Consider the following 12,406-nt stretch of genomic DNA (forward strand, 5'->3'; position numbering starts at 1 on the left):
ACCCAATTTCTCCGAACTGAGATTGGAAAGTACCAGACGTGGAGAGATAACACAGCCTGCGTTTCGATTTCCTTTTTTTTGGTGTGGGGGGGGGGCTGTTTTATGTTTTTTTTAATGAATTCAAGTAATGTGGTTATGCTAAATTAAAAAAAATATTATGGATTTGGTCAATCAGCTCTGATTATTGAATTACACTGTATTCAATTTTAGATCAATGACTTGTAGATATGTCTGCCTTATGAAAGCAAGTGTTTAACTTCCTTTATTGTTGTACGCCCCTCTCGAAAAAATGAATAAAGGAATAAATAAATAAGATGCAGGCATCGTTTCGTAGAACGAATCTGGTCTATACCAATTCTGGCTCTACGAGCTGCTGAGGGAACAGATGGTGGCCTTAAACGCCATAACGATTTGTGATTATTGAGACTCCATTTTTCAACGCTGAAGGTTAGCAAACGATCTCCTTTTTCATCCTGGGATCATCTATTTGTTCTTTACTGTAGCGTTTATTAAAAATTTGTTCCTGTACCACCCATGATGTTTGGTTATCCTTGAAACCACATTAAAGAATATCATATTAATTTGAACATTCAAATTCATAAACAAAGGAGTAGTTCAACAACAAAGGCAAAGAAATTGTGATATAAACACATAGATGTGTTATGTAGTTATTTGAAATTAAGATAAAATGTGACCATTCATAATATTGCAAAGACCGTTAAGCTGTGTTTATACACTACTGCTTCTATTAAAATCTTAAGTCGAAGGTCAGTAGAGAACAAACTCAAAGCCTGGCAGACTATCACATAACTCGGAGTGGTGAACATATATGTGATTTAGTTGCCATTTAATAAAATCTTTTGTTATTTACAACTTTACAAATGAAAATGAGATCACGCGCAAATCTCTAGACCATATGATCGATACGAGTAGAATAGAAAAAGAAATGGAAAGAAAAAATAATGGAAAAATGCATGTGTACTGGAAACCCACATAACGGGTTTGGCATTATCAGTGTTTAATAGTAATATCTTTATCTCTGAATGAATTCTGATAAGTTGGGTGCAAATTCAAACAAAACTTTATCAAGTTAGATTACCTCTTATTCCGTTTGAAGTGAGTTTAGCAAGTATTCTACATGAAAGTGTATCTCTTGCAATTGAGATGAAAAGATGCCTGCAACCTTTTTTTTTTTTATTGGTTATGACATCACCTGTTATATAAAGATAAAACACAGTATTTATGTTGGGTAGTGGACTTAGTATCATTCAAACAATATATGATAAAATCATTTATCATTTAAAACCACACTAATTTAAAGTTTATTTGTGTCACATTTCTTAATGGTCATTTGTTAATACGAGTGGGAAAAGTCTAATAACAGAAAACTACTGCCGCCATTCGCACTCCTCAAATAAATGTTTTATATTCTGGTGAGAAATGAAATGTAGAGGAAAAAATATCGCCTTTGTCATACATATGCTATATCTGATAACGGTACTTCCCCAAGAACATTCGTGGAAAGAATAAGTACTTGTAAAAAAAATTCCTTCCGTCATATATGTAACGTTTACGGAAAATAAGGACAAACACACGATAAAAGAAGTGAGTTCACTTGTACCTTGGTCTATGACAACAGAAACATTAACTTTACATTGGACACTACCATCAAATTTAGACCGATTTGATACGTATATAGAAAGAAATCTAATGTATTAAATAGATGAATAAATAAATAAAAACAAATAAATAAATAGATAAATATATAAAAAGATAGACATATAAATAAATAAATAGATAAATAAACTAACAAATAAATAACAACTAAATAAATAGATAAATAAATGAATAAATGAATAAATAAGAACTAAATAGATAAATTTATGAATAAAATAATAATGATAATGATAATAACATACAGTATATATATATATATATATATATATATATATATATATATATATATATATATATATGAATATATATGCTGGTACATTGTGACAAGTTGATAAAGGTGGAAAAAGAAGTCACGGGTCTAGTTCCGAGTTCCTGAGTTCCTTGGAGAAGTTCTTACAATTCTATGTACAATGTACAATGTACAATGTACAATGGTGAATTCTATGTACAAAAATTTGGTATGGCAATGGGAAATCCTCTGTCCCCAGTACTTAGTAACTTGTAGATGGAATTTTTTGAGATGAAACTACTACCTAGGATTCTTCCCCAACAAGTTGTGTGGAAAAGATATGTTGATGATATCTTGTGTCTTTGGCCAGTTAATCGTAAATTAGATTTATTTCTTGAAAAACTAAATGGTATGGTCCCTTCAATCAAATTTACTTTTGAAATAGAAATAGAGAATAAGTTGCCATTTTTGGATATTTTAATTCATCGAAATGGTAAACAATTTAAATATGACGTTTATAGAAAACCTACTAATGTCGCATCATATGTCCACTTTTACTCGGCTCATCACAAAGACAAAACTTTCTGTCTTTAGTTCTATGTACCTTAGAGCTTACAGGATATGTAGCCTGGAATTTTTGGATGATGAGCTGAGGAAGATATATAGCATAGCTTCTGAATTAAAATATCCAAAGCACTTAGTAAACACTTCTCATAAAATGGCTTACAAAACTTTCCATAACACCTCACACGTAAGAAAAGTATTTGACAAAAAGAACCTTTTGGTTCTTCCTTACAGTGAGAAATTAATTGGTCTGCCTAATATTCTCAAACAATTCAACATAAACTTGGTTTTCAAAAATAATACTATAAAAAGTAAGCTCATTAAAAATTCACCTGAAGCAAACGAGGGTTGTGTTTACTCTATTCCATGCCTTAAATGTAACAAATTTTATATCGGCCAAACTGGTAAATACTTAAAAACTAGGATAAATCAGCACAAATATAGTGTAAGGAGTGGGCAAAGTTCCAGTGGCATTTTTGTCCATGTAAGAGACCACAATCATCCTATTGACTGGGATAATTCGAATGTAATAATTTCTTGTAGATCCTTATTAGAAAGAAACATCATCGAATCCAGTCATATTAAACAAACCTTTGACAATAATATCAATTTAAGTTTAGGATTATTTAAACTTGATGATTTTGTTATTGATAAAATTGTAAGAACTTCTCCAAGTGCTACTAAGCGGGGGTGACGTAACGTCATGGACCAAACGTCCGTATATGTAAACATCGGCTCTACCTGATTGTGAAGCATCTTGTGTGTACTTCCCATGTTCCTAGCTTGTCTTTTACTTTATGTATATATATCCACCTTTGTCTCTGTAACTGTGTATTCCTTGATAATGTCTTAAATAGACGAAAACGTTCGGACTAAGCTTCTTATTTCCCAGTGGGTTTTTTCCTGCATATATCTATATATATGTATATATATATATATATACATATATATGTACATATGTATATATATATATATATATATATATATACATATATATATGTATATATATATATGTATATATATATATATATATACAGTATATATATATATCAAATTATCCGTCCTGAGTTCACTGCTGAACAAAGGCCTCTGCCACGTCACTCCTGTAAACTTCGCAATCTCGTCTCTCTACCTTCTTTCTGGTCTCCCTCTTCCACGCTTCCCATCTCGCGGCGTTCACTCATTAACACACTTGCTCCATCGTTTACCAGTCATTCACGCTAACCTACCTGCCCAATTCCTCCTCCTGTCTTTTACCGCCTCCACAATATCTTTCACTCTAGTCTGCTCTCTCACCCAATTTGCTCTCTTTCGGTCTCTCAGCGTTATTGCCATCACTGATCTCTCCATTTTCCTCTGTGCCGTCCTTACCTTTGTTTCCATCGCCTTCGTCAGTTTCCATGTCTCACACCCGTAGATTATTGCTGAACTTGAATACGTTACCAGCAATCCCTCGGTTGATCAAGAATCCTACTCCACTAAATCTTTCTTTGTCCTTACCTCTATAGTAGAACAGGTGGTGACCATCTTGTAACTGTATCAGCTTTTCTTCGTTTCTTCGGACTTCGCTCAGTCCTACGATATCCCACTTGATGTTGTCTAGTTCTTCGATTAAACTCTCCAGCCTGTAGTTTTCTGAGAGACTTCTTACGTTGTAGGTATAGATCTTCATTCTCTTGCTACTGTTTAATGTCCAAGGCTTGGATCTGCTTGGACAGTGCTTACTCACATTCGGTGGCACACTGCCCGTAAGCACATGAGGCAATGCAGTTGGACCTTTAGGAGACGATGATCCAACGAAAACGCCTGGTTTTCTTTTGTTTGTGCTGTTCATGTTTGTTATGAAAGGCTTTTGGCAACATGTTTCTGGTGAGATATTTCTCTCTTATTCATTATACACGGTGAAACCCTATAAATACCTACAGGATGCTCAATGGCCCACGCCGTCATCATGACGGTACCCCATATATCTATGGGGACGTGCCAGTTAGCAGTGGGTCCTCCGACTGTTTGTGTGAATTGCTCTTTCTCTGATCTTTCTTACAAAACCTGTTCGATATGGGTGACCCTGCAGAGATTTCCTCTCTATCGACATAGTTGTCTTCATTAAGATTCTCAAGCCTATCCACCACGTCAAGATGTCAACTCTCGGATATATATTTATATATATATATATATATATATATATATATATATATATATATATACGATACATATATATATTTATATATATACATATATATATATACATATATATACATACATATATATATATGTATATATATACATACATACATACATATATATATATATACATGTATATATATATATATATGTATATATATATATATATATATATATATATATATATATATATATAATTTGGACACAATGTAGTGGCCCATTTGTAAATAATGTATATTTTGTTAACATTTCCATTTATTACTGTCGGTAACATGGTACTCAATCTTAGAGCATAACCCTGAAAGGGAGCTGACAGAAAAGTATTTATAGAACACCCATTATCACTAACCAAAAAATAGGGCACACAGTCATAAATTTAGTATTATGACGTGATAAAGACGGAATTTTCCTCATATATGGAATTTTGTGGCTTCTTATCACTAAATATACTTTTCTATGCATGAATTCCACAGATTCTTAATTTCATTGTCAATATTAATTATTTATATGCAGATATGTTGATATTCTAATTACATCTATATTATTTTTCAGGGCTGAAGGACATTAAGAAAAGGAAAATTGTTCATGCAAGTTCTTTCACAGTTCTATTCAACTGAATAAATTAATATAATTTTAGTTTGAATAAGGGGAAGTCTGGTTCAAGTACGCCTCATGACTCAGCAATCCTCATGACGTTCTTAAACAGAGTTGATGATGTTATATTTTTCTTTCATGCTATAAATTTCCTTATAGTCAAGAAGGTACAACCAAATATCTTCAGATATTCTTCAGCCTCATCAAACAAATTTGATATCAATCATGATGGAAGAGAATGATGTAGCTATTAGGTATTTTAACTGACAATGTCCTCAATATCGCCCTAAGCCATGGCTGGACCTTACACTCTAACTACCGAGGCGGACAAATATTACAAAAGAGAGGGGCTTTAGATGAAAACACTTTTAGTGAGAAATTTCACATATGCAATGGTCATCTCTTACACACATCACTTAATTAGTAACATTTGAGGTCTGTGTACGTGAAGGTGTACGAGATGAGCCATGATAAGATCGATAATTTCCTCCTTCGATTTACTTATCAAAACATTATTTGATCCTTAAAACAATAAATTTTATGGCGTTTTCTTTCAGATGCGTTTTAAAAGAATTTTATTTTTCAACACAGTAGTTGGTTCCTGGTTTTATTTCCTCAAAGCACATACTAATAAATCACCCTGTTATATGAAAAACAAATTTACAGGTACTTAAAATCATCACATCTGGGACTAAGCAAACAAATGTAAAAGGTTATTTTTCTTTTTCATTCCTTTTCTATAACCTATGGGTCTCTCAGTTGTATTTATCATCAATCCATTGATATTTATGAATTACCACGATTTTTCTTCCTATGAATACATCTTGGGAGGGATACAACACAAGATTAGATTTACACGCCCGAACACCATTAGTAAAACGGTGTGGAGGAATATCATTAAGAGAGTAAGAAATATGAAATAAGTATTGGAGATATAAGGTATTGACACAGAGGTATATAAAGATCATCTGTACTCATAAAACCAAAAACACTAAAAAACACCAAATAATTGCTGATATATAACTTGACCTGTTTGACTAAAAAGCACCTGTGCAATTTGTGTGTCGTAATCAGTTTATATAAAAAAGTGGAAGATATGAAATCTTTAACTATTTCCTTGAACATTCTATAGTTTAAAAAATAAGTGCACGGCATGGTGCTGAACGCTGAAAAAAACGTACACATAAGGTGCTGATGTCAGCTTTTGGCGTCATGCATTTTTCACCATGTGCGTAATACCACATAAAAAGACAAATCTAAACAATACAAATCGTTCCCTCCAATATTTAGCTCTAACACAGTGCCTCCATAGATGTTCTTAAAGATTCTTATCACCAAATATACTACTTCTCTTTATTCAGGAATTCGACGAGGAAAATATGTTGATATTATTAGAACAAAGTGTTATTGCAATACATATTTTTATGTTACTTCTTTGTTTCTTACCCATGCAGTAAGGAACTAATATGTTTAGGGAAATAGATAGTTGTTGGATGGATGCGTAATTGGTGAACGGTGGGTGCATGCTTTGCTTGACTATCTTCCTTGTAAAGAAGAAGATTGTATTTATAGATATAGATATCACTGTTCGCGTGTATAAGAAGATACCAATTAATATTTCTATCATAACGTTAAACATAGGTTAATCAACAAATTGTTATACAGTAGGTTGATAGACTTTAATAAATATTACATCTAGCAATAAATAAAAGAATACAGTATACATATATCAATTTCCGGGCAAAGAGATATAGAGCAATGTTTTTCCTGTTAAAGAACTCGGACTGTGGCACTATGAGAAGTCACCATTTGTTCCATGTTGCGATCGTAGAGCCAACAATGGTAAGTGCCCGCTTGATCCTGCAACACCTCATTGAATATCAGGTAGCCATGAGGTATCTGGAAAACGGTGTCCTAATGCAAAAGTCTTCGGTTCCTCAGGGCTCCACGGCATGACATCTTGTGTGCAATCGCTCTGTGTCCATGGACAGGTCTTCTTCTAGACCACTTAGTAGTTGAAGGCCGAGTGATGTGCATCAAGGTTTGTTTTGCAGAAGAGAAAGGCGTTGGTATCACTCTGTAGGACCAACTGTGTTCCATTGATGATTGTCACCTGAGGAGGGAGGCCGTTAAATCTCTTTGAATCTCGAATAATAGGAAAAGAAAGACAGAGCAAGACGACGCTCAGAAGAGCCAAGGTCATAACCCAAGTCTCGAAAACCTTGAAGACCATCATTGGTGGCGTTGTGTCTGAGCTATAGGGTCGTTGAAATGATGGGTAATGATTAGATTCATCTTTATATGGGGTTCTATATACAAGGGAAATCTTTGAATGACACCAAAATGCGACATCACCAGCACCGTATGTGAACGTCTTGTCGGCGATTAGCCCATTAGTGAGTGTTGATACCTGAGTTCCCCGAACTCGTGAGATAAGAGAGAATCAAACTTACAATTACTTGATTAGTCATGTATATGCAAAGCGAAAACATGAATACTAGGGTAGTCATTAGTTTCTTCAGTTGTAACTCCAGTGAAATTGACTTTAGCTTCTACAAGAATTGCCGAAGGAGCTTAAAAATTATGGTTTTGATCAAATAAAAGTGGGCAGAAATTATTGAGAAATGTATGTGTTTTCAGCGCTTTTCAACAAAGATCTTGTCATGGATAGTAACTACACTTTATCTAACCGTAACTTGTGTTATATATTGCAGTTAACAACACAGTTTCATATTTCATTGTCAATGTCAATTATTCATATGCAGATATGTTGATATCCTAATTACATATATATTATTTTTAAGGGCTGAAGGAGAGTAGAAAAAGGAAAGTTGTTCATGCAAGTTCTTTCGGAGCTATATTCAACAGAATAAATTCATGTTTGAATTAGGGGAAGTCAGGTAGCAGTTCTCCTTTTGGCTGAGCAATCCTCATGACGTTCTTAAACGGAGTTGATGATGTCATATCTTTCTTTCATGCTACAATGTTCCGTTTAGTTGAGAAGGTACAACCAAATATCTTCAGATATTCTTCAGCCTTATCAAACAACTTTTAAGAGGATGATGTAGCTTTTAGGTATTTTAACTGACGATGTCCTCAATATTGGCCAAAGCCATGGCTGGACCTTCCACTCATGTTACCAAGGTGGAAAAATATTACAAAAGTGTGCAACTCTAGATGAAAGCTCTCTCAGTGAGAAACTTCACAAATAAATGACCATGTTTTACACACATCACTTAACTAGTAGCACGTGAGGTCTGTGTACGTGAAGGTGTACCAGATGAGCCATAAGATCGATAATTTCCTCCTTCCATTTACTTAACAAAATATAATCTGATTCTTAAAACAATAAGTTGTGTGGCGTTTTTTCAGAATCATTTGAAAAGTATTTGGTTTTTCACAGTAGTTGGTTTCTGGTTTTATTTCCTCAAAGCGACATGGTCTACTATCGACCGGAAATTTGAGAGAAATCTGAAGCTTATTTTCTTTTCTTTTTTGTCGTCACATATAGAGATACTACTGACTATATTCTTATTTGTGTTCTCTATCCTTTGCTGGGCATATACAAGTAACTCACCTTTACAGTTGAAAGACAAATTGACAGGTACTTTAGATCATCACATCTTTTATTTTCATTCTCTTCCTATTTCCTAATGGGTCTCTCAGTTGCATCTATTATCAATCCATTAACATTTATCAATCATTACGATATTTGCACTTACGTATACGTCTTGGAAGGGATACAACACAACATTGATTTAAGCGCCTGAACACCATTAGAAAAACGAAAAAGAGACCAAGAAAGAAGTCAATGGACGGTGTGAAGGAATCTTATTAAGAGAGTAAGAAATATGAAAAAAGTAGTACTGGAGATATAAGATATAGACATAGAGGTATATAAAAATCTTCTATATTCATAAAATCCAAAACAGTAAGAAGTACCGAATAATTACTTGACCCGTTTGACTAAAAAGCACAGTTGCAATTTGTGTGTCGTAATCATGGAGAAGAGGATGTATAAACTTTAATTATTTCAATGAACATTCATAGTTTAAAAATAAGTTCTATAGAGTAAAGATCCAAATCTTAAATTTTTCACCCTTATGCGTAACACCACATATAAAGACAAATCTAAACAATACACGTCGTTCCCACCAATATTTAGCCCTAACACAGTGCCTCCATAGATGGTCTTAAAGATTGCTGATTCATGAGTTTTGACCCTGGCTTCTCTGAGCATAGTCTCGTTTTGTCTTTCATCACCTGTAATTCGAAATTCAGCAACATTTAACGGTCTCCTTCCTCAGGTGACAAACATCATGGTAACACAGGTGGACCTCCGCCTCTCTCTTCTTCAAAACAAGCCTTGATGCACACCAATGGCCATTCAACAACTAAGTGGTCAGGAATAAGATCTTTTCAGGGACGCGGAGTGACTGCACACACGACGTCTTACCATGATGCCCAGAGGAACCGAACATTTTCGCACTGGGACACCAATTTTAGATTCCTCGTGTCTACTTTGTCTTCAATGAGGTGTTGGAGGTTCAAGTGGGCATATACTACTGTTGGGTCTAGGATCGGATGAACGAACAATCACTACAGCTCGCTTTCTTCACCGCATATCAATGCCACATCATCCATGTATATTACTGTCCCTCCGCCATACGTTTCACTTATATTTTGTATGAATTCGTCTATGAATACTGTCATGTAAACATCAAGGGTTATGAAACGACCACATCGAGCTTTACTCCAGGTCTGACTTCTTACAATATTGTGTCTCCAGCTTTGAATATCACTTGCTTCTCATAGATTTTCTTTCTTTATTTGTTGATCTATTTGTGTATCAAGACCAAAAGTTTCAGGTCGATTAAAAGCATTGTTTATATATACATATATTTTCCAGTATAATTTCCATTGTACTTATGGGCCTGAAACCATATTGCTATTAATCTTTAATCTATGCTATTAGCCTTGTTTCAAGTGTTCTTTCGCACATTTTATCAACATCTAATGAGAGTAATATTCCTCTGCAGTTTATGCAGTTTAAATTATCCCTGTTTAATTAAACTAACAGATATTAGTTTTTCATATAGGATAATCAATAGTCAAAAAATGTTTTAAGAGGAAATGTATTAAATGAATATATTAAATGTAAATAAATAGACAAATACAAATGAAAAGATGAGATCAGTTCTGGAACATCCAATCGAAAACATTGCTCAATGGATACTCTATTAATATATTCGGACTTCGACGCTGTGTGAGGCCACCAAATGTCCCTTCGTCAGATCGTAGAGCAAGCAGTGATAGATGCCTGACTCGTCCTGTGACACCTGACTGAAGACCAGGTAGCCATGAAGAATCTGAAAGCGGTGTCCCACAGCAAAGACTTTAGGATCTTCTGGGTCCCACGGTAGGACATCTTGCATGCAGTCGCTGTGTGTCCCTTGGCACGTGGATTTTTTCCAGAGTAATTGGTAGTTGAAAGCCAAATGGAGAGTGTCTAGGTTTGTCACACAGAAGAGGAAGTCATTGGTGTTTTTCTGGAGGTCAACCTGTGTACCATTGACGGTGATCACTTCTGGATGGAATCTTTCATATCCTGCTGAATGTCTTATTATAGGTGAAGAGAAACAAAGAGAGACTAAGCTCAACAGAGCCAGGCTGAAGACATAAGAAGCGAAAGTCTTCAAGCTCATCTTCAGGGGTAAAATACTTGAGTTAAGCCTTGGTGTGGAAGAACTAGTACTGATGAGATTTAGGGGAACCTATTTATATATGGATCTACACACAAGGAAAATCTCTTGCATGACGCAAAAATGTGATATCACTATAGCCGTTTGCAAACGCATTGTCGGTGGCACCTTACCGAGAACAGGTACCCGATTTCTCCGAACTGAGATTGGGAAGTACCAGACGTGGAGAGATAACACAGCCTTCGTTTTGATTTTCCCCCTTTTTTGTGCGTGTGGGGGGGGAGGTTTTTTTTATGAATCTAAGTAATCTGGTTATGCTGAATTAAAAAATGATCAGGGTTTTGGTCAATCAACTCAGATTATTGAATTACACTGAAGATTTTCAAAACAATGTTTCCATTGATAATGACTAAATATTATAACACTGTTTTTATTAACATTGAAATTATGTAGCAATATACATCAATGTGGGAGTAAAGTCTTTTTCAATTATTTTCTCTTGTGTTTTCCACCAGTCAAGTCACGTTTCAGACACCAACAGTAATCTGCAAACATATTTATGTCCTATTGTCCTTAATACTTTTCTTCCATAGTGCAAATGTCTTGGTGTAACCTTTTACTTTGTTCTTCGCTGTAGTCTCTACAGTTATTAGAACAATAATCCAAATGTGATCTTTGAAATTCCCTTTTTACTGACATGCGTGCTCCCAGAGTCTCTGCATAATTTCTTGAAAAATGAACACATATTCTGAATTTCCATTTTCAAGTAAATTGTCCATGCATTTAACTCTGTTTCATTCATTACTCCATCGAACTTTTCATCCTTCATTAGGCTTCTAATATCGGGGCCATCGAAAATACCTGCCTTTAATTTTGGATCACTGACTTGTAGAAAGCAAATGTTGGACTTCCTTTATTGTTGCTCTTGACAAAATATTTCATCAATCCAATTTTTATATGAAGAGGTGGCACCAAAATTTGACTAATGGATCAGCAACCCCATAGTGTGAACCAGGCTAGAGTGTTTCTCTAAATGACCATTCACTATGCTCGTATTGCTTGTCATCTTCTCGGCTATTTCACACACAAAAAACATGGGTATATTGTGTAACCTCCTTGCATTCCTAATACTATGGACACAAACTGAAAAGAAATAATGTAGATATCAGGAAATATCAGATAAGGGAGATAACTGAAATATATAAGATCAAATTACACTGTGAATCTTTTTTAAAAAGACATTGTCTTTTAACCTTTAGATCTCCAAAAGTCTTCCAATTATGGTGGCTGGACTTGAGAGCATTGAGTAAGATTTTCATATTCACATAGCTCTCAGTGAATTGAACTGAATGTTCAACAAGAACAGATGTAATCTTATTTCAATTTTTAAACTTAAATTTGACGAGTCACTGCAGTCTTGATTCCATTAGACTATAAATGAAATCCAAGGCTTCAA

The sequence above is a fragment of the Oratosquilla oratoria genome, chromosome 40 (assembly GCF_046742065.1).
Source record: "Oratosquilla oratoria isolate Oo_2021 chromosome 40, ASM4674206v1, whole genome shotgun sequence".
NCBI lineage: Eukaryota > Metazoa > Arthropoda > Malacostraca > Stomatopoda > Squillidae > Oratosquilla > Oratosquilla oratoria.